Below are 20,227 nucleotides of genomic sequence, written 5' to 3'. Positions count from 1 at the left end.
CCAAGTTGACTCATCTTTGGGGCCAGTTGCTTCAGACCTCAGAGACAAGCCGCATCCTGCCAAGAGGCGTCTGTCTCCCAAATGCAGGGCCCAGGGGTGTGGTCCTTCAAGCATCCCCACCTGGGTCCCCTTCCTCCTCCCATTTCTCCTGGTTTATGGAGGAAACATACAACTTCCTCTTCCAACCTCAGTCCTGTCCCTCCCTTGCTCCAGGTCCCACCCTTTGTGACCTTCTCCAGGATTTCAAGTCTTTTAATTATTCTCTGCATCTCCCAAATCTTCCATCTCTTCCTTTGCATCTTGTAAGCCTGCGGAACTACTTCCTTTTGCTTTTTTTCTTTTTTTTTTTTTCTTAGTAAGCCCACAGATTTTATTGATGGACTAGACACAGTATGTAAGACAAAGTTAAATGTTTTGCCTGAGAAATTACACGGTTAGAGTTTCTAACAAATGAGACAGGGCAGGACTGCAGGTTTAGGGGCAACCCTACTGTACTGTATAGTAGTATATCTGAAGTATGACACATGGAATGTTTCTTAAGTTTTTTTAAAGCTATCAAAGACTAGGATATACATGTGGCTGAAATCTGAGTATAACTGAGAGAATCTTAGACTACAGCAACCATGTTTATCATAAATACAAATTAACTCCATCTTTTAATTCTTACTAAGACAGTATCACTTCTCAGCTGCTTTTTCAGTTACTGTGACTCAGGCATTTGCCTCACAAATATTCAAATTTGTGCCACTGCAAAATTAGATTCCTAGGGCATCTCCGAAAGTTCTTCCTATGATAACCATATTCCTCTTGCCTGAAATGTCCTTGGTATTCCTTCAAGCCCCCTCTGCCATTAAGTCTTGCTAACATCTTTCTAACAACAACAAAATCAATCAACCACTCCTATTCCTTCTGTTATTATTTTTAACACACTAGAATTTACTTAACTGCTTACTGGCCAAATAGTTTGAAATGATAATCAGTAGGAAAAAATCTCAAATCAAGAGTTTTTATTGTCTTTTTAAAACATCACAACTGAGTCCATAGAACCATCTATCTTGTTTCTGCAGCAGGATCACTGAGATCTTATTCATCAGCCTGCTGAACTGTTCCTTTTTCAGACAACATAGATACCATCCAAAAATTTTCTGATGTCCTTGTTTTTAACTGTGGTGGCTTGCTGAATCAAAGCAGCTGAATTTGACACAAGTTCAATGTCATTTCCTTCAAGAATCAACTCATCTTTCTGGGCTTGAGATACTGAACAGGCAACCCCTGGCCTCATTCAAACCCTGCGTATGTATTTTTCACCCAAAAAATTTCGGATTTCCACAAGAGAACCATTCTCCTGAATAACAACGTTGATGGGGAAGTGGGCATACACCGACCTCATCTTGTAACGGAAACCCAGTGTAACACCCTTGATCATGTTCTGTACGTGACTACAGATTGTGCGAACAGTGGCCAGTTCCTTTCTGTTTCCCCACCATTTGTCAACACGGAGCCTCTTCTTTTTCTTTCCAAGGAGACTGAGTTCTACATTGATGTGATTGAAGTCCCTCCGCAGGGTGCCTCTGGGGCCCTTCACAATAACTGTCCGTCCCTTCAAGTTAATGTCGACATTTTCTGGGATGTCGACAGTCTGGTTGCTGAGAATGGTCTTCATTCTCGCAGTAGATGCGGCAAAAAAAAGAGCTGCTTTTTTTTCTTTTCCCTTTTTTCGGTTGCGCTGCAGAGTTTGGAGAATCTTAGTTCCCCGACCCAGAATCGAACCTGTGCCCTCTGCAGTGGGAGCTCGTAGTCCTAACCACTGGATTATAGAAACTAAGTTTTTTCCTTCCAAATGGATGGTCACTTCCTTTCAAATGATAGATTATAGAATCGGCTTCTGCCTTTCACGTATTAAATCATAACACCATCTTCTAGAATTGTAAATAGATCCTCGGCTAGTTCTGTTTATTCATATTATACTTATCATTACTGTCACTTGAAGAATGGAGGAAGAGGTTGGTTATAGTCTATTTGGACACCCCTTGGCTTCCTTATGAGTTGTGTTCCAAGTGTTTGGGACCTAGCAGGGGCTGGATCCAGTCGACTTCCCCAATGGCTCAGTAGGTAAAGCATCTGCCTGCAGTGCAAAAGACATAGGAGACATGGGTTCAATTCCTGGGTCAGGAAGATCCCCTGGAGGAGGAAATAGCAACCCACTCCAGTATTTCTTGCCTGAAAAATCTCCTGGACGGAGGATCTTTATGAGCTACAGCCCAAAAGGTGGCAAAGAATTGGACAGTACTCTTGCCTGGAAAATCCCATGGATGGAGGAGCCTGGTAGGCTGCAGTCCATGGGGTCGCGAAGAGTTGGATACGACTGAGCGATTTCACTTTCACTTTTCACTTTCATGCATTGGAGAAGGAAATGGCAACCCACTCCAGTGTTCTTGCCTGGAGAATCCAAGGGAGGTGGGAACCTGGTGGGCTTCCGTCCATTGGGTCGCACAGAGTAGGACACGACTGAAGCGACTTAGTAGCAGTAGCAGCAGCAGAGCGTGAACACACGCTCACTCACTCACACACACACACACACACACACAGACTGGACCGGTACTGGTGAATGAATGAAATCACTCTCAAACCAGAGTTCCAGGTGTCATGTTATTAGCCTCCAGCGGTTAATTTCAGCACACCCATAAGACCAAACATGGCTTTCACTCTCCAGATCACAGAACCATAGAATGCCAGCATGGGAGGGTTCCCCAAGGGCCCGCTGCCCTTCTCTGAATGCATCACGTGAGCTGCCTGAACCATCGCATTGCACTGAGTAGGTGGGCTGCAGGCTGGGCAGGGGCAGGGCGCAGGGGCCAGACATACCTGGGCTTGTGGATTTACTCTCAGTGTGGTGAGAAGCCCTTGGGGAATTAAACACGTCACCTGATCTGATTTCCTTTTTGTTGGCTTTACTTTTTTAAAGATCACTGCAAACCTCTGGAAAACCAGATCCAGGACTGGAGAGAGAAAGCAGAGAGATGTTTGGGGGAAAAAAAAAAAATGTTTGCACAACTGTGACCCCAAAGGAGCCCATCCCCACCCTAATACCCACCCTTAATGGCAGTGACTGAAGTCAGCTCGCCACCTTGTGGTTAAACATAGGAACTGCACCCTCCCATCCTCGTTCCCACTGCTCCACCGCAGGGGTGGAATCAGGGTTTGAACCCCACTAACGGGTGCTACCAGACTTGTCTGGGATCTAGAGGCCTACGTTCAAGTCCTGGCTTGACCACCCTGGTTGTACGACCCAGAGGATTCATGTTTCTTACCCAAATCATGGAGACTGAAATGCTCTCATCTCAAGGGCAAATAACGTTGTCGCTGTCACTGGCTTTTGCAAACTCTCGAGTACGGTTGAGGGGATTGCCCTTCAGAGGTTGCAGGAAGAGCATCTTCCTTCAGTGTTAGCTTAAAACAAGGACATAAAAGGCCTAGATGGCTTGGATGTTTAGCACTGGAAGGGATTTGGGGGTCATAATCTGTGTGTGGGGCAGGGGGGGCGGTGGGGGGTGGGGGTCACACATCTGCTCAGGTGTGTCTGACTCCTTGTGACCCCAAGGACTGTATGTAGCCAGCCAGGCTCCTCTGTCCATGGAATTCTCCAGGCAAGAATACTGGAGTGGGTAACCATTTCCTTCTCCAGGGGATCTTCCTGACCTGGGGATCAAACCTGGATCTTCTGCATTGCAAGCGGATTCTTTACCACTGAATCAACAGGGAGTGACCTCCTTATTTCACAGAGAAAGAAGCTGAGGCTCTGGAGAAAAGAAAGCAGAAGCCGAGACTTTTCAAGACTCGTTCTGTTGGACTCGGCCTTGCTGCTTCTCAGTTTAGCAGCGAGGTGAAAGCTCTGGGTACCGGCAAGGACCCTTGTGGACAGAGGGTCTGAGGAGGGCATTGCAGAAGTGGGTCCAGTGAGGACAGAAGCTGCATCTTCAATGTGAGGATGAGGAGGTGCCCAGGGAACCTAGGAGTGGTACTGGGTGCTCCGGGAAGCACCCCCTGTGTGGGATTTGGGGCATTTAATGAAGATCTTGCCCCAAACCCCATCACTTTACAGAAGAGGAAGCTGTGACGCAGGGAGAAGAAAGAGGGGAGGGACCTTGCACTCCACCAGGCTGCCTTTTGAAGAGCTGCTCCAACTCAGCAAACTGTGGCTACAGGTGCCATCCTTTGATTCTGATCAAATACCTGTTGTCTTAGAGGGATGATGGAACTATGCACTTCACAGCCCTATTATTCCATTTTATCCCATTTTATCTTCCCAGCAGCCTGGCAAGTGGGATTCTCTGGCAGGGTCCAGACTTGAACCTATTTGCTCAGCTCAAGAAACTGGGTTCACAGCCACTAACACATACGGTGTCACCAGAAGCTTTGAGCTTTTGGGGAACAGGGTGTTATATAAAGAGATGGAGAAGTGTTTCTTAGTGGCCTACTGGTTAGGATTCTGGGCTTTCACTACTGTGGCCTGGGTGTAATCCCTGGTGGTGGAACTGAGATCTCGCAAGCTGCATGGTATGGCCAAAAAAAAAAGAAGAGGTTATTAGGAAGTATTTTCTCCTAGGAGGACCGTCCTCAAAATTTACTTACATCTTCTCTGTCACCCAGAGCACACCAACTACCCCTACTCATAGCTTTGTGAAAAATGAAATAGAAGACACCAAGCCACTGGCATAAAGCCCCTGCCTCAGTTCCTGACATACAGTCGGGACCCAGATAGAGGCTTCCACTGGTCCCCCCGCCCTCAGCTGCTCCCCACCCCCACCTGCTCGAGAACCCAGATGAGTGAAGCCTCCAGGGAGGGGAAGGAGGGAAGCGTGAATGCCTCCAGGGGTTCTTCCCACCCTGTAACAGTACCCCCGTGGGAAGAGGGGCAGGAACATCCCTGCTGGAAATACCCCAGCTCGCTGAGGGCGATGGCAACCCCATTGTCTCTCGTGAAGAACAAAATCTGCCCCAGGAGTTCTGGCGGCGGGGAGGGGCAGATGCCATCTGAGACTCCTCCGGCCTGAACCCCCAAAAGGAGCCATCGGATCCCACACCTGAGCTGCTTCGTGGGTCGACCCTCCTGGAGTGTCCGGATGCTATATACCTGGCGTCCGCTGGCAGCCTTGGGTCATCCTTGCCAGAGTGTCCTCAATGCCGTGGACAGGAAAGTCCCAGTCTGACTCTGCTGTTGTTCCTGAGTTTCTTTCGGAGCATTTCTAACGAAGACTGGGGATCGGAATCAGCCGGAGCCCTTTCACAGATTGCAGACGGACCAAGGGATGGACAAACGAGGGGGTGAAAGACGAATTCAGGTGCTCCCTTTCCCACCCCACTCTTTGGAACTGGGGATCATCTTTTATCTCGCACAGTGCCTCGTGTCTGTATTAGACTGGTTGCACATTTCTGGGGTCCAGTTGAAGGTCTTTGTGGAGCCAATATCAAAACTGTACTTTTTGCCACCCCATAAACTAGAGATCACTTTAAAATGAGCCCTCTGGGGACTTCCCTGGCAGTCCAAAGGTTAAGACTGCACTTCCATTGCGGGAGGCGTGGGTTTGATTCCTGGGGCGGGGCAGGGAACTAAGATCCCGCAAGCAGCAAAGCCACACAAACAAAAGAAACTCACAAAAAATCCACTGAATAAAATAGGAATCCTTGAGTTCACACTGACATAAATTTTAAAATGAATGAGTAAATGAGGAAAAAAGAAGCGCTTCTTAACACTGCAATGCAAACTAATTAAATGTAAAGAGAAGGATGGAATTAGAAAATTACTCTTTGGCAGTCATCATAAGAATAATTCAGACAAGAAACATCCATGGAGGCTAAAATTAGTGAGTGAAAGTAGAACAGCGATGGAAAATTAAATATCTCACCTTGAAACACTTATTAAATACAGACAAGGAGAAGTAACATTACTGAGGAGAAACTTGACCAAAACACCTTAATCTAGAGATCAGTGCTCACATCAGCAGTCACAGGACAAGTTGAAATCATGTGCTACCTGACAGGAGACAAGAAGAACAAAACATCCCCTCTGTGAAATTCCAGGCAGACATGTAACTGGAGTCTCATCCCAGGAAACACGTGCGTACACGCTCAGTTGTGTCCAACTCTTGTGACCCCAAGGAACTGTAGCCTGCCAGCCTCCTCTGTCCTTTGAATTCTCCAGGCAAGAATATGAGAGTGGGCTGCCATTTCCTCCTCCAGGGATCTTCCTGACCCAGGGTTCAAACCCTCCGCCTCCTGCGTCTCCCGCATTGGCAGGCGGGTTCTTCACCGCTAGCACCACGAGGGACACCTCATTCAGCAAATACCTGTCCTGTAATCTTCAAAGACGTCAAGGTCATGAGAGCTGAGCAAAGACGGAGGAAAGTCTCCGAATGGAAAAGACAGAAAAGACGAGACAACTACGGCAGAGTGTGACTGAGATTGGATTCTTTTTTTAATTTTTTCTATTTTTTATTTTGAAGATTTCGAACATATAGAAAAGGTGAAAAACTGATAGACTATATTAAGATTTTGCCACATAAACTTTACATGAATATGCATCAACGCATTGCTGTCTGTCAAATATGTATGTCTAAATACCATTATCATATCTCAAGCAAATGATGACCATTCCCTAGAGATTAGATCCTTTTAATATAAAGGAAGTATTACTAGGATGATTGGCAAAACTTTTAACAAAAAGTATACTCAAGCTAAATCTAGCAAAAGATGTATAAAATCTTTAAAAAGAAAGTGTGAAACTTGACCAGAGGGCATAAACTTAGGCTTAAGTCAATGGGAAGATACCATGATCGTGTCAGCTTGGTACCCAGTTAAATTGCCTTGACTGGACTTCATTTCCCTGTGGGTTTGTGGTTAAGATGAATCTAGAGATTCTGGTTCAAGGCTTGGCAGACAGCAGCACCCTTATAGTTTTTTATGTTCACGCTGTTGGACCATGGTCACCAGGCGCTTCTGCAGGTCATATACCTGGCCGGTTACCTGCTAGTGTTCACTTCCCCTTCCCTCCCCCTGGTCCGCCTTACTCAGTGTGGGGGCAGCTCCCACTGCCTATGTTCGGCTCAAGTATGGGTTCCTTTTCTTATAGGTGCTATTGGACCCTGACTTCCCAGAGGCCAGGAACATCCTTGATTTTCCTCCAGGTGTTCAGCAGCAGGGCCCTTGGTCTTGGGCAGAGACCCTCACACAGTGGGCTTTTAAGATCGTCAATTGAATATTAACCTGAGCACCCAAGGTTGGCTGGCTTGTGATGACTATGTCAGGCACAGTGCCCCAAGCCCTCAGATCTCCAGTTCTAGACCAGTGGTCCTCAAAGTGTGGTCCCAGACCAGCAGAATCAGCACCACCAAACTCCTGCCCACCCCTCCTTCCACCAAGACCAACTGAATCAGAATCAGAACTGTGCTTAGTTGCTCAGTCATGTCCAACTCTTTGTGATCCCGTGGACTGTACCCCACCAGGCTTCTCTGCCCATGGAGATTCTCCAGGCAAGAATACTGGAGTGGGTTGCCATGCCCTCCTCCAAGGGATCTTTCCAACCCAGGGATCAAACCCAGGTCTCCTGTATCGAAGGTGGATTCTTTACTATCTGAGCCACCAGGAAAGCCTATCCCTTCTCCAGGGGATCTTCCCGACTCAGGAATCGAACTAGGACCTCCTGCATTGCAGGTGGATTCTTTACCAGCTGAGCTACCAAGGAAGCCCGGAATCAGAGAAAAACTAGAGGGTTATGCCCAGCAATCTACCATTTAACAATCCCTTCAGGGACTCTGATGCATATTAACAATGGAGAATGACATTGAGAACACTTGAATTCCAGAGTTTTGGAAGACGGCTAATTATAAGGCAACTGGGTTAATTCCCAGCAAGAAGATGGAAGAGACTTCTCAGAGGTCCACTGTTCATTCCCACAGCGATCTGCATTTCCAGCCGCCCACTTGGGGAGCTGACCCCCAAAGATGACATGCTTAAGGCTCAAGTTAGACTTTCCCATTTTAAATCTCTGCTTTCACTGTTTGTAACAGCCAGGACATGGAAGCAACATAGATGTCCATCAGTAGAAGAATGCATAAGAAAGCTGTGGTACATATACATAATGGAATATTACTCAGCCATTAAAAAGAATCCATTTGAATCAATTCTAATGAGGTGGATGAAACTGGAGCCTATTATACAGAGTGAAGTGAGCCAGAAAGAAAAACACCAATACAGTATACTAACACATATATATGGAATTTAGAAAGATGGTAACGATAACCCTATATGTGAGACAGCAAAAGAGACACAGATATATAGAACAGTCTTTTGGACTCTGTGGGAGAAGGCGAGGGTGGGATGATGTGAGAGAACAGCATTGAAACATGTCTATTATCATATGTGAAACAGATCGCCAGTCTAGGTTCGATGCATGAGACAGGGTGCTCAGGGCTGGTGCACTGGGATGACCCAGAGGGATGGGATGGGGAGTGAGGTAGGAGGGGGGCTCAGGATGGGGAACCATGTAAACCCATGGCTGGTTCATGTCAATGTATGGTAAAAAGCATACATTGGACTGTAGCCTACCAGGTTCCTCCGTCCATGGGATTTTCCAGGCAAGAGTACTGGAGTGGGTTGCCATTGCCTTCTCCAATGTGTATATTTAGGTGTCCCCTATTTAAATTTTTAAATCTTTGAAGCTATTGAATTTTTTATCTGTGGATTAGAATCATAGTATTTGTTTCATAAAACAAAGTGTTTTGTTTACAGAAAAAAAATCTTTTTTTTGGAATAATGCTAAAAATGATTAGCCTTATTTCAAAAATATTTGAAAATGTCAAATATGTCTTAATAAAACTAAAAGGAAAATGTGTTTGACAACATTGAAATAACAGCCAGTAATCTCCCATGCCTTCCCCCACCGGATCTCAGGCCTGAGGCAGATGTCAGAGTTAGGGTTCCCAGCAGAGTTAGGGAAGGAGAGCCCAGTGGAGGGGTGAGCCTGGAGACCAGCAATGGGAATGTTCGCATCTTCTCCCTAAACTTCTGGGGACTCCTGACCCTGACTGCCTTGGCAGGGTGGAACCTCCTGGGTCTGAAAGGGCTCTTCCATCCCCTACTAGCCCCTGTGGGCTGGTGTGGCTCCAGGAACGGGCACCAACTTGGTGGCACTCACACTGTAGTATCTATCTCCATGGTATCTGGGAAGGTCGCCTATCACCGTTTTGGAAAGCAGCATTGATATCTACACCAAACAAGAGGCACGTCCGGAGCCTGAGAGGAAACAGCGACCGTGGGGGAGGAAGGTCAGGCCCAAGGGTCTTCAGCTCCCTCAAGACCTGCCAGATCACAGACGAACCTGCAACGTATCCTTGGAAATTATTTTTGCAAGATATACAACTGGCCGTGTGAGTTAGGAAATGAAGCGTGGGAAGGATACTGAGGACTGGCAGTAGTAGCCTGGCTGAGATTCTCCTGGTTATCCCAGTAACTCCTGCTCTTGGCTCTGCTCCATCCTGAGAAAACAAATGAGGAGCGATTCCCCAGTTCCTCCATTTCTGACCTCAGTGCTGAGATGCATTAACCCCAGCTCTGTGCCAGGTTTATCCCACCATAGCTTTTCTTTTATCAGCACAGTAACTTTCCCAGGCTGTTACTTGTATCATCCTTGTTCTGCAAAGACTAAATAAAGCTCAGAGAGTTACTTAGTAACTCAGTCAACATCGCCCAGCCTGGAAGTGGCAGGGGAGGGATATGAAGCCCAGGGAGTTTAGCTCTAGCCTGTATTCTAGCTTCTCTGCTTTTCTCTGCTGACAATTATCACATAGCTTCTCTCTCTTGAATGTTTGGCATGTTTGTTTCTCATGACTCCTGTAACAAATTACCTTAAACTCAGTAACCTAAAACAACACATTTTTATTGTCTTACAGTTCTGGAGGGCAGAAGTCTAAAATGGGTTGGCAGAGCTGTGTTTCTTCTCGAGGTTTTAAGTGAAAAATCCATTCTTTTGCCCTTTCCAGCTTGTAGAGACTACCTGCCTTCCTTGATCCAGGAAGGTTTTAAAGCCATCATTCCAGCCTCTGCCTCCATCATTACATGTCTACCTCTGATCTCCTGCCCCCTCTGGTTAGGATCTTTGTGATGATGCTGGGTCCACCCAGACAATCCAGGATAACTCCCCATTTCAAGATACTTCATCATGTCTGCAAAGCCCCTCTTGCCGAGTAAGGTGTCCTACTCCCAGATTCTGGTCGTATGCATTCGGGTAGCTTTTGGAGACCACTATTGTGTCTAGCTGGGGAAGGCAATGGCATCCCACTCCAGTACTTTTGCCTGGAAAATCCCATGGATGGAGGAGCCTGGTGGGCTGCAGTCCATGGGGTTGCTGAGAGTCGGACACGACTGAGCGACTTCACTTTCACTTTTCACTTTCATGTATTGGAGAAGGAAATGGCAACCCACTCCAGTGTTCTTGCCTGGAGAATCCCAGGGACGGGGAAGCCTGGTGGGCTGCCGTCTCTGGGGTCACACAGAGTCGGACACGACTGAAGCGACTTAGCAGCAACAGCGTTGTGTCTAGCACACTTGGTTGTTTCCATTTTGTTCAGTTCAGTTCAGTCGCTCAGTCATGTCCGACTCTTTGCGACCCCATGAACCGCAGCACGTCAGGCCTCCCTGTCCATCACTAACTCCCGGAGTTCACCCAAACCTATGTCCATTGTGTCAGTGATGCCATCCAACCATCTCATCCTCTGTTGTCCCCTTCTCCTCCTGCCCTCAATCTTTCCCAGCATCAGGGTCTTTTCAAATGAGTCAGCTCTTCGCATCAGGTGGCCACAGTATTGGAGTTTCAGCTTCAGTGTCAGTCCCTCCAGTGAACACCCAGGACTGATCTCCTTCAGGATGGACTGGTTGGATCTCCTTGCAGTCCAAGGGATTCTCAAGAGTCTTCTCCAACACCACAGTTCAAAAGCATCAATTCTTCGGCGCTCAGCTTTCGTTACAGTCCAACTCTCACATCCATACATGACCACTGGAAAAACCATAGCCTTGACTAGACTGACCTTTGTTGGCAAAGTAATGTCTCTGCTTTTGAATATGCTATCTAGGTCATAACTTTTCTTCCAAGGAGTAAGCGTCTTTTAATTTCATGGCTGCAGTCACCATCTGCAGTGATTTTGGAGCCCAGAAAAATAAAGTCAGCCACTGTTTCCACTGTTTCCCCATCTACTTCCCACAAAGTGATGGTACCAGATGCCATGATCTTCGTTTTCTGAATGTTGAGCTTTAAGCCAACTTTTTCACTCTCCTCTTTTACTTTCATCAAGAAGCTCTTTAGTTCTTTCTCACTTTCTGCCGTAAGGGTGGTGTCATCTGCATATCTGAGGTTATTGATATTCATCCCAGCAATCTTGAGTTCAGCTTGTGCTTCATCCAGCCCAGCATTTCTCATGATGTACTCCACATGTAAATTAAATAAGCAGGGTGACAATATACAGCCTTGATGTACTCCATTTTGTAGAATAATAGCAAAAAAGCATTTTTAATGCCTTCCTAGACCTTAACTCTGCCGGAAAAACCTGTCGATCAAGCAAAGCTGGGTTTATTAGTCCTCCTGCAATAAAGGACACCACTTCAACAGAGTCTCGAGAATTAGGAAAATTAGGGAATGGTATTTATAGGGTTTTAGGGCCTTGGTTGGGGGAGTTTACAGCAGTTTCGCAAGGCAAGGGGCTGGCTGGAATCGGGTTGTTTCTGACACAGCAGCTTTGGAATGGTGGGCCCAAGTGGTGGAGTTTTGAAAGTAGAGCTGAGGCATAATCTTATCTTCCAGAAGCAGATATGTCTTGGAGCAGACAGCAAGTGATTTTTACCTGATCCCAGTATTGCTTAACACTGGGATGATTCGAGTTTTTGTTCTCACTAATTACAAGAATAATAGTTCCCATTTATCAAAGCTGTCCTCCTTTAGCCAGACAACTTGAATACATTTTGTCAATGACAACTATACATGCAAATCTTTCAACCTAATCTCAGGAGAGCATAATAATCCCCTTCTTGGGTTTGGGAATCAAAAATCCTGCATAAAAATTCTGGTGCTGCATCTACTTCCCTGGTGGTAATGGGCAGTTTCTTCATCTGTAAAATCAGGATGATGCTTCCTACTCTGACAGGGAGGGTGTGTACACAGTAGCTCCAGTTGGTACACCCCGTGTGCCCACAGGAGCAGGGCCAAGCATCTTTGTTCACCCACAGTAGACCCGGGTCGTGCCTGCTCTCCCAGCATCATTGTTAAAAGTGTCCTTTTATTATTCTCAAAAGCATCCAGATGATAAATTATGTGGGGACCATTCAATACAGTGAAGCTATGGTTGTTATTTCTACTCTGTAGGTGAAAGGGGGAGGTTCAGAGAGGGTAGGTGACAGCTCCAGGCCATTCGGCCGAGTGGGCAGAACTCGTCACTTTAGAGAAGCTGAAGCTCCAATACTTCGGCCACCTGATGTGAACAGCCGACTCATTGGAAGAGGCCCTGATGCTGCAAAAGATGGAAGGCAGGAGAAGGGGAGGACAGAGGATGAGATGGTTGGATGGCATCACCAACTCAACGGACATGAACTTGGGCAAATTCCAGGAGATGGTGAAAGACAGGGAGGCCTGGCGTGCTGCAGTCCATAGGGTTGCAAAGAGTCGGACATGACTTGGCGACTGAACAACAACAGCGAGGTACAGTCAAGTGCTGCTCCTTCTGCCTGGAGTACTGCCCCACCCCAAGTCCAACCCAGTGCCACACTTTGTGATGGTATATCTGTCTGCTTTTAAAATTAAATCCATCTCCCCTCGTAGATCAGGAGCCCCATGGGAGCCAAATCGAGGTCAGTGTCATGCGTGACTGTGCGGCAGTGCCCAGAATGTCAGGGAGCACAGTGGGTCCTCCCATTTGTCCTTGGCATGCAAGTGACCAGCCTGCTACCTTGACAGTGTTCCAGAAAGGGTGTGACTGTGAGCAAGGCAACTTTTCTCTTCCTGAGACCCACCAGGGCAGGAAGAGGGCGCTCCACAGCAGAAGAGATCATCCCCGCACTGTTCACTGGGGGCCTCCCTATAGATCCCTGAGAACTGGTGGATAACAGAGTTTTCCTTGTATTTCCACCTAAAATGGCTCTGAATCATCCATTGTCCACAGTCCAGTAAGACCCAGGAAATGGGGAGACGGGGTCCATGCCCTGGGCTCTCTCAGGTGTGGTATATATGCCGGGCTGATCCCAAATGTCCCCAGTGAAAAGGACTTTTTTCCTGTAATTACCATACTGTGGATGGTAAATAAATACATATATGTGTGTTAATCATTCATTTCTTCCCCTCTAGGGAAGACTAAGGTATAAAGCATTCCTTGACATCTGTTACTATTAGGAGGAGACCCTGTTTTATCCGAAGGGCTTCCCAGCTGGCTCAGTGGTAAAGAATCCGCCTGCCAATGCAGGAGACACAAGAGATTTGGGTTCGATCCCTGGGTTGGGAAGATCCCCTGGAGGAGGAAATGACAATCCACTCCTATATTCTTGCCTGGGAAATCCCATGAACAGAGGAGCCTGGTGGGCTACAGCCCATGGGTTGCAAAGAGTCAGACACGACTGTTTTATCAGAACCTAGAAATCACATCTGATTGAATGCAGTATCTTTGTGAGGGCCAAACCCAAAGTATGGTCATTACAGGAAAAAAAGTCCTTTTCACAGGGGACATTTGGGGCCAGTCCAGCATGTATTTGTTTAGATTCAGGGAATATATGATCATGGCACTAAAATTTGAACCCCTGTAGAACAGTTTTAACAAGACTTAAATCAGAGCTGACCCCGTGACTCAGCAGTTTCCATCCCCGCAACCTCTTCAGAAGTCCACGTCAGGATGTGCCTTTTATCTCTCTTTGTTAAGACAGGAAAAACTGGAATAACCTCAGGGTCCGTTTAGCGGGGGAAGGGGTTCAGCAGGGTGCATCCATACAATGGAATGCCCCAGGTGCTTCAAATAATGAGGCAGAAGCCAAAGATGACATCAGGGACTGAGGAGAGAACAAAGCCTGCCTTAAGTTATAGGTGCTCTCGAATTGACACTCAGAGGAGAGCCTAGAAATGCAAATGAGTTCAGTCTGTTACCTCATCAGAATAAAAAAAAAAAAAAAAGATTGTATTCCGATGTTACCCAGGTCATTTAAAACAAACTCACAGCATTGACACTAACAAGGAAAGAGCAAGTTGCAACAGCAGACGTTACCCAGCAGAATTCCATGCAGGTGAGCGGATGCTGGTGTTCACTGTTCAGATGTTTCCTTGGTCAAGTTAGACGGCTGTGCCATCTAGGAGTACTAAATCAAAGTGACAGTTTGACCCAGACCCCTTCAAAAAAGGCTGAAAAGTCAACTCTAACCCCATTCTGCATCAGATGAAAAGTCTAACTCCATCAGGGGTCCCCGTTCTGGGCTTTGCTGACTTTGGGGGCCGTTTACCTCTCAGTGTGGGGAGAGGGGTGGCATCCTGTATTCTGTAGGATGTTTAGCCGAATCCCTGACCTCTAAGCACTAGACAGCTGTAGTAAACACCACCCCCAACACACACATACACACACCGGCAAGTTGTGGCAACCGAAAACGTGTCCAGACGTTTCCCAATGTTCCCTGGGGGCAAAATCGCCCCTACCCCCGCCCCTGCCCCCACCCCTGGCTGAGAGCCGCCCGCCTGACTAAGGGTGATCTGTTTTCAGGTTTCCTTGAGATGGTCCTGAAGGGTGTCTACTGAGCTGGGGGAATTCCTAATATCAAACCCTTTCACTCTCAAAATCACCCTGTCTGATAAATCATATGGTCACGCTGGCTCTGACCCTTCCCGCCAAAATAGCACCTGTTTGTGGCATCACCATCCTGACGTTTAGCCCCAGGCCCTTTGGATGATAGAGAAATTAATACTTCCTCATAACCAACAACTACCGTGAGCCTCAATCGCATTTATCTTCCATTAGATGGCCACCTCGCTCTTATTTCACGGTCCACTTGTAGTTTTCAACTTTTCCTTAAGGCCAAAGGAAAACTGGGAAGCTGTGAGCAATGGACAAAGTGCCATTAAGGTACTTGAAGGAAGTTCTTCTGAGGATTTCAGCCAATTTAAGCTTTTCCCACCTTAACGTGTATGCTAAGTTGCATCAGTCATGCCCTTCTCTTTGCAACCCTGTGGACTGTAGCCCACCAGGCTCCTCTTTCCATGGGATTCTCCAGGGAAGAATACTGGAGTGGGTTACCATGCCCTTCTCCAGGGTACCTTCTCGATGCAGGGATCGAACCTGTGTCTCTTATGTCTCCTGCACCAGCAGGTGGGTTCTTTACCACTTGTGCCACCTGGGAAGCCCCAACCTTAACATATTTTTGTTGTTGTTGTTGAGATCTCAGCACTGCTTGAGGATGGGTGTTCCTCTTGTGATTCTGTGAATAAATACTCAGTGATTGGATGCGTCAGGGTCAGAGGTAACCCCTATGGATACAGCAGTGGATAAAGGACAGGTGCCCCATGTCCTCGGGCTCTTATCCTAGAGTCAGGGCAGTGAAGGGTTGATTGACCAACAAGTAATAAATAAGAAAATGCCAGATACGTGAAGCACTGCAAATTGTCATAATTAAAACACCCCTGGGAAGTCCCCCGCTTGTCCCACCTGCCCAATTCTCTTCTCTGGTCCTTGGTGTCGATTAAAAAAAAAAAATAGTCACAACCTAAAAGTGGAGAGTTACGTTTTCTTTGGTGGGAATTTTTAGGACTTCAAGCCCAGGAGACAGCATCTGAAGTGACCCTGAGCGAACTCCTCCAAGGAGGTGGAGGGAGGAGTCAGGTTATATATAGAAGTTTGTAACCAAGGGCAGGTAGTCCGAACAGCAAAAGTATTTTTGTGAATACTTTTTTTGTGTGTGTGTGAATACTTTTTAAAGAAAACCTGATATCTCAAGTTACAGAATTTAATGCTAAAACAACTCAGCTTATAGGTTGTGACTGTTTTTTTAAGTCAGCTTTGGCATCTTCTGACGTTCTCTGTGTTTGACATGAGTCTATTAGGTCCTTTCAGTGGAACAAGCCCCCAGAGGAGGGGTTTTTGGTCTCTTTTGACCCCTGCTCTATCCCTATTGCCCAGAATAGTGCTGGGAGCATGCCACATGCTCCGTATATATTTGCGAAATGAAAGATGGGGAAGAGATGACTCGGGGCAGTGCTGGGAATCACAGGGCGGAGGGACCTTGTGGACCCCAGGTGACAGGGGAGGAGGAGCCGGGGTGGGGGCAGTTTGAGAAGATGACATGACAGATCAACCCTGATCTGAGAGGGGACCTGTCAGCCTGGGCTTTTCAGGTGGTAATGCTACAGAACCGTACGTGCTGAACACACCACAAAACAAGTCCCTTTTTAAAAGTCAAGGCTCCCACTTTGGACACTCATTAAGGACTTTGAAGATATTACCTCTCACTCCTTCCTTCCCCAAACCCCAAGAGGTTGAGAATGTCATTTCCATTTTAGTTATTATTTATTATATTTATTTGGCTGTAGCATGAGGGATCTTTAGTGCAGCATGTGAACTCTTAGTTATGACACGTGGGATCTAGTTCCCTGACCAAGGATCGAACCTGGGACCCCTGCATTGGTAGCATGGAGCCTTAGCTCCTAGACTACCAAGGAAGTCCCTCATTTCCATTATAGATGTGTGAAAACTGAGGTTCAGAGAGGTTAGGGAACTCGCTAGTGGGCCATGAAGATGGGACCCCCCAGGCCGACTTCTCTGCACCATTGAGCGGACCCGGGCATCAAGTGGGCCGCGGCTGAACAAGTCTCTCTCAACCTCTTGCTGATGCTGACTCTGACACTGACCACACCCCAGCCGGCAAAGCAGAGCCTGGGAAGGAGGAGGTGAGGCCCTCAAATTGGCAGACACAGCCAGCTGGGTGGTCCTCATTTCCAGTGAAAGGATCAGGACCACCCAGAAGCTCCACAGACTTGTGGGCACCCCAGGCTGGGCACAGCTGCCTGTATGAGATGCTGGCACTCAGGTTGGTTGCCTCTTGTTCCCTAATCCTGCTGGGAACCCTACCCCAGACCTCTGGGAGGTGGGGTTAGAGAGGGATGGGAAATTGTACCTGTTATCTGTTGTTTTAATTTCATTTACCATAAACATAAATGCTTTCTTTTATAATACTGATTATTCCCACTTTTGACCAAAAAGTCAAATAATGTAGTACTGGGAAGGCTTACCTGGTGGTTCAGTGGTAAAGAACCCACCTGCCAATGTTTGTTCCGTGGGTTGGGAAGATCCCTAGAGGAGGACATGGCAACACACTCCAGTATTCTTGCAGGGAAAATCCCATAGACAGAGGAGACTGGCGGGCTACAGTACATAAAGTATCTTTAACTTAGTCCTTCTCTTTTCTGTACACTGGAAGTTGGGTTTACAGGCTTAATTAGATTCAGGTTAAACTTTTTGTCAAGCATTCTTTCTAGGCAGGGTTGACAGAGAGAGATAGTAAAAATATGATCTGCCCTGCACTTGAATTTTGGGTGAACAACGAATAATTTTTCTTTTTATTTATATTTTGCCACACTGTGCAGCATGTAGGATCTTAGTTCTCTGACCAAGGATCAAACCTGTGCCCTAGCACTGGAAGTGAAAGTTTTAGCTGCTCAGTTATGTCCAACTCTTTGCAACCCCACAGACTATAGCCCTCCAGGGTCCTCCGACCATGGAATTCTCCAGGTGAGAATACTGGAGTCGGTAGCTATTCCCTTCTTCAGGGGATCTTCCAGACCCAGGGATCGAACTTGTGTCTCCTGCATTGGCAGACAGATTCTTTACCACTGAGCCACCCGGGATGCCCATTTGTAGAACTATTAATACTTATACTTTAAAAATAAAAAGTGTTATTTATCCACAATTCAAAATTAACTAAGAATCCTGTATTTTTTCCAGCATCCTGTTAAACATTGTTAAGTCACGTGCCATTGTACACTTTGTAGGACCGCTCTGGATCCCAGTTACTGATGGTAGATGTGGTCACCAGGTAATTATGATGACTTTTAGATCTCTTGACTACTTGGAATTGACCGTGTCAGGCACTGGCACCTTGAGGCTCCCATCTGATAGATGAAGTGACGGAGGCCATGAAGCTAATCTGGAGAATCCTTTTGCCCCGGGGAGCCAACCTCCAAGAGTGTCTCTGGCTGTTTTCAATATTCCTCTCTCCACCCTGCACAAACCTGGAGCTCCACGGAATGCCCAGGCTTTTGTTGACTTTCCCAGGGGCCACCTGGAGGGTTAGCAAAAAGATCACAGGCTCTAAAGATCGACAGATCTGCTTACTGTTCTGAAACTGACATCACCCGGTGGGGTGGCCTCTCTGCACCTCATCTGCCCACTTTATAGATGAGGAAGCCAATACCCGACTCACTGAGTTGTTTTGAAGATGAAAACAATGCATTCGATGAATATTTTTAGGCTCCTTGATGATATCAGTGGATGTGTAAGAGACATTTGACAAAATTCCATATACTTTGGAGTTTAAACAAATTAGCAACCTCTTTCTATAAGAGCAATTGAATTTGATACAGTATCCACCACAAGTCTATAGAAAACATTCTTAATGATGAAAATATTTCACCAAAGTTAGGAAGAAGACAAAAATCTCCCTATTACTACTTGTATTCAACACTATACTCAAGGTCCTGCTCGGGGACCCAAGACCATCTTCCTGTGCTCTTGTACCTTGATTTATTTGGGTCACGGGCATCTCTCTCTCTTTCAATTGAAATAGAGTTGATTTAGGGCTTTCCTGGTGGCTCAGTGGTAAAGAATCCGCCTGCAATACAGGAGATGCAGGTTCGGTCCCTGAGTCGGGAAGATCCCTAGAGAAGGAAATGGCAACACACCCCTGTATTCTTGTCTGGGAAATTCCATGGATAGAGGAGCCTGGTGGGCTGCAGTCCTTGGGTTGTAAGAGTCAGACACGACTTAGTGACTAAACCGCCACCACTGCCATGGTTGATTCGTAATGTTGTGTTAATTTTTGCTGCACAGTAATGTGATTCAGTTATACATTTATATACATTTTAAAATATTCTTTTCCAAGCCAAGCCATCCTCTGCTGAGAAAAAAATAGAAACAAGAAGGAAGAGACTGTAAAGATTAAAAGGAGAGAAACAAATATGTCATTTTTCAATGATAACATGGCTGACTCTGTAAAAACAATCCAGGAAATTCAACAAACCACTACAACAAATAAAAGAGTTGAGTGAGATTACTAGAAAAATGATTAATATTTTAAAAATCAATACAGTTCATAGATAAAAGGAAAGAAGAACTAGACATATAGTTAAAATAATGATATACAATGGCAACAAAAAGTGATTAGGAATAAATCTAATAAACAAACCTAAAAATTTTGGAGAAATTTATAATGCTGTGCTACAAAACTTTGAAGTTTTACACAAAGGTCAGTTTTCCTCAAAATAATCTCTAAATTCAAGGGAAGCCAATAAAAATATGCTAATGAATTAGTCCCAAAACTTGGCAAGGGTGATTTTAAAAGCACATGTTTTCGATGGATTTTAGATTTTGGAATTTTGTTACTTTGGAAATGGCCAGGAAGAATCAAGGCAATTTTTCAAAATAAAACAAGAAGGAACACATCTTAAAAGATGTTAAGCTTCCTCAGAAGCAATGTGATAAGTACAACAGGTATATCAGACTAATAAGCTAGAATAGAACTCAGAGAAGACCAACTTTCTGTGTGTGTGTTATTCAGTCGTGTCTGACTCTTTGCAGCCTGCCAGGCTCCTCTGTCCGTGGGATTTCCCAGACAAAAATATTGGAGGGGATTGCCATTCCCTTCTCCAGGGGATCTTCCCAACACAGGGATTGAACGCTGGGCTCCCTCACTGAGGGCAGATTCTTTACTGTCTGAGCCACTAGGAAAACCCCCTTCTGTGGGGATGTGTATGTGACAACTTGGTAGGGAGGAAATAAGTTAGTTGGCAAATGGTTCTGTGTAACTGGCTATTAAAAGAAGATAAATTAGATTCCTGTTATTAGATCATTCACAAAATAAAATTCAGATAGATTAGATAACTCAATATGAAAATGCAGCACTGAAAACTTTTAGAAGAAAACAGAAAATACCATGATATCAGGGTGAG

The 20,227-nt window shown here is 46.0% G+C and overlaps 1 non-coding gene across 1 annotated transcript; it reads right to left on the bottom strand.

Annotated features, from left to right (window-relative positions):
- Window positions 1–959: 959 nt before the first annotated feature.
- Window positions 960–1,694, bottom strand: LOC102269867 (large ribosomal subunit protein uL6). Its single transcript, XR_001351609.2, has one exon. It is a non-coding gene; the product is annotated as a large ribosomal subunit protein uL6 (transcript).
- Window positions 1,695–20,227: the final 18,533 nt, after the last annotated feature.

The sequence above is a fragment of the Bos mutus genome, chromosome 13 (assembly GCF_027580195.1).
Source record: "Bos mutus isolate GX-2022 chromosome 13, NWIPB_WYAK_1.1, whole genome shotgun sequence".
NCBI lineage: Eukaryota > Metazoa > Chordata > Mammalia > Artiodactyla > Bovidae > Bos > Bos mutus.
Note: the sequence above shows the minus strand (reverse complement) of the source record. Positions and strands in the feature narration are given on the sequence as shown.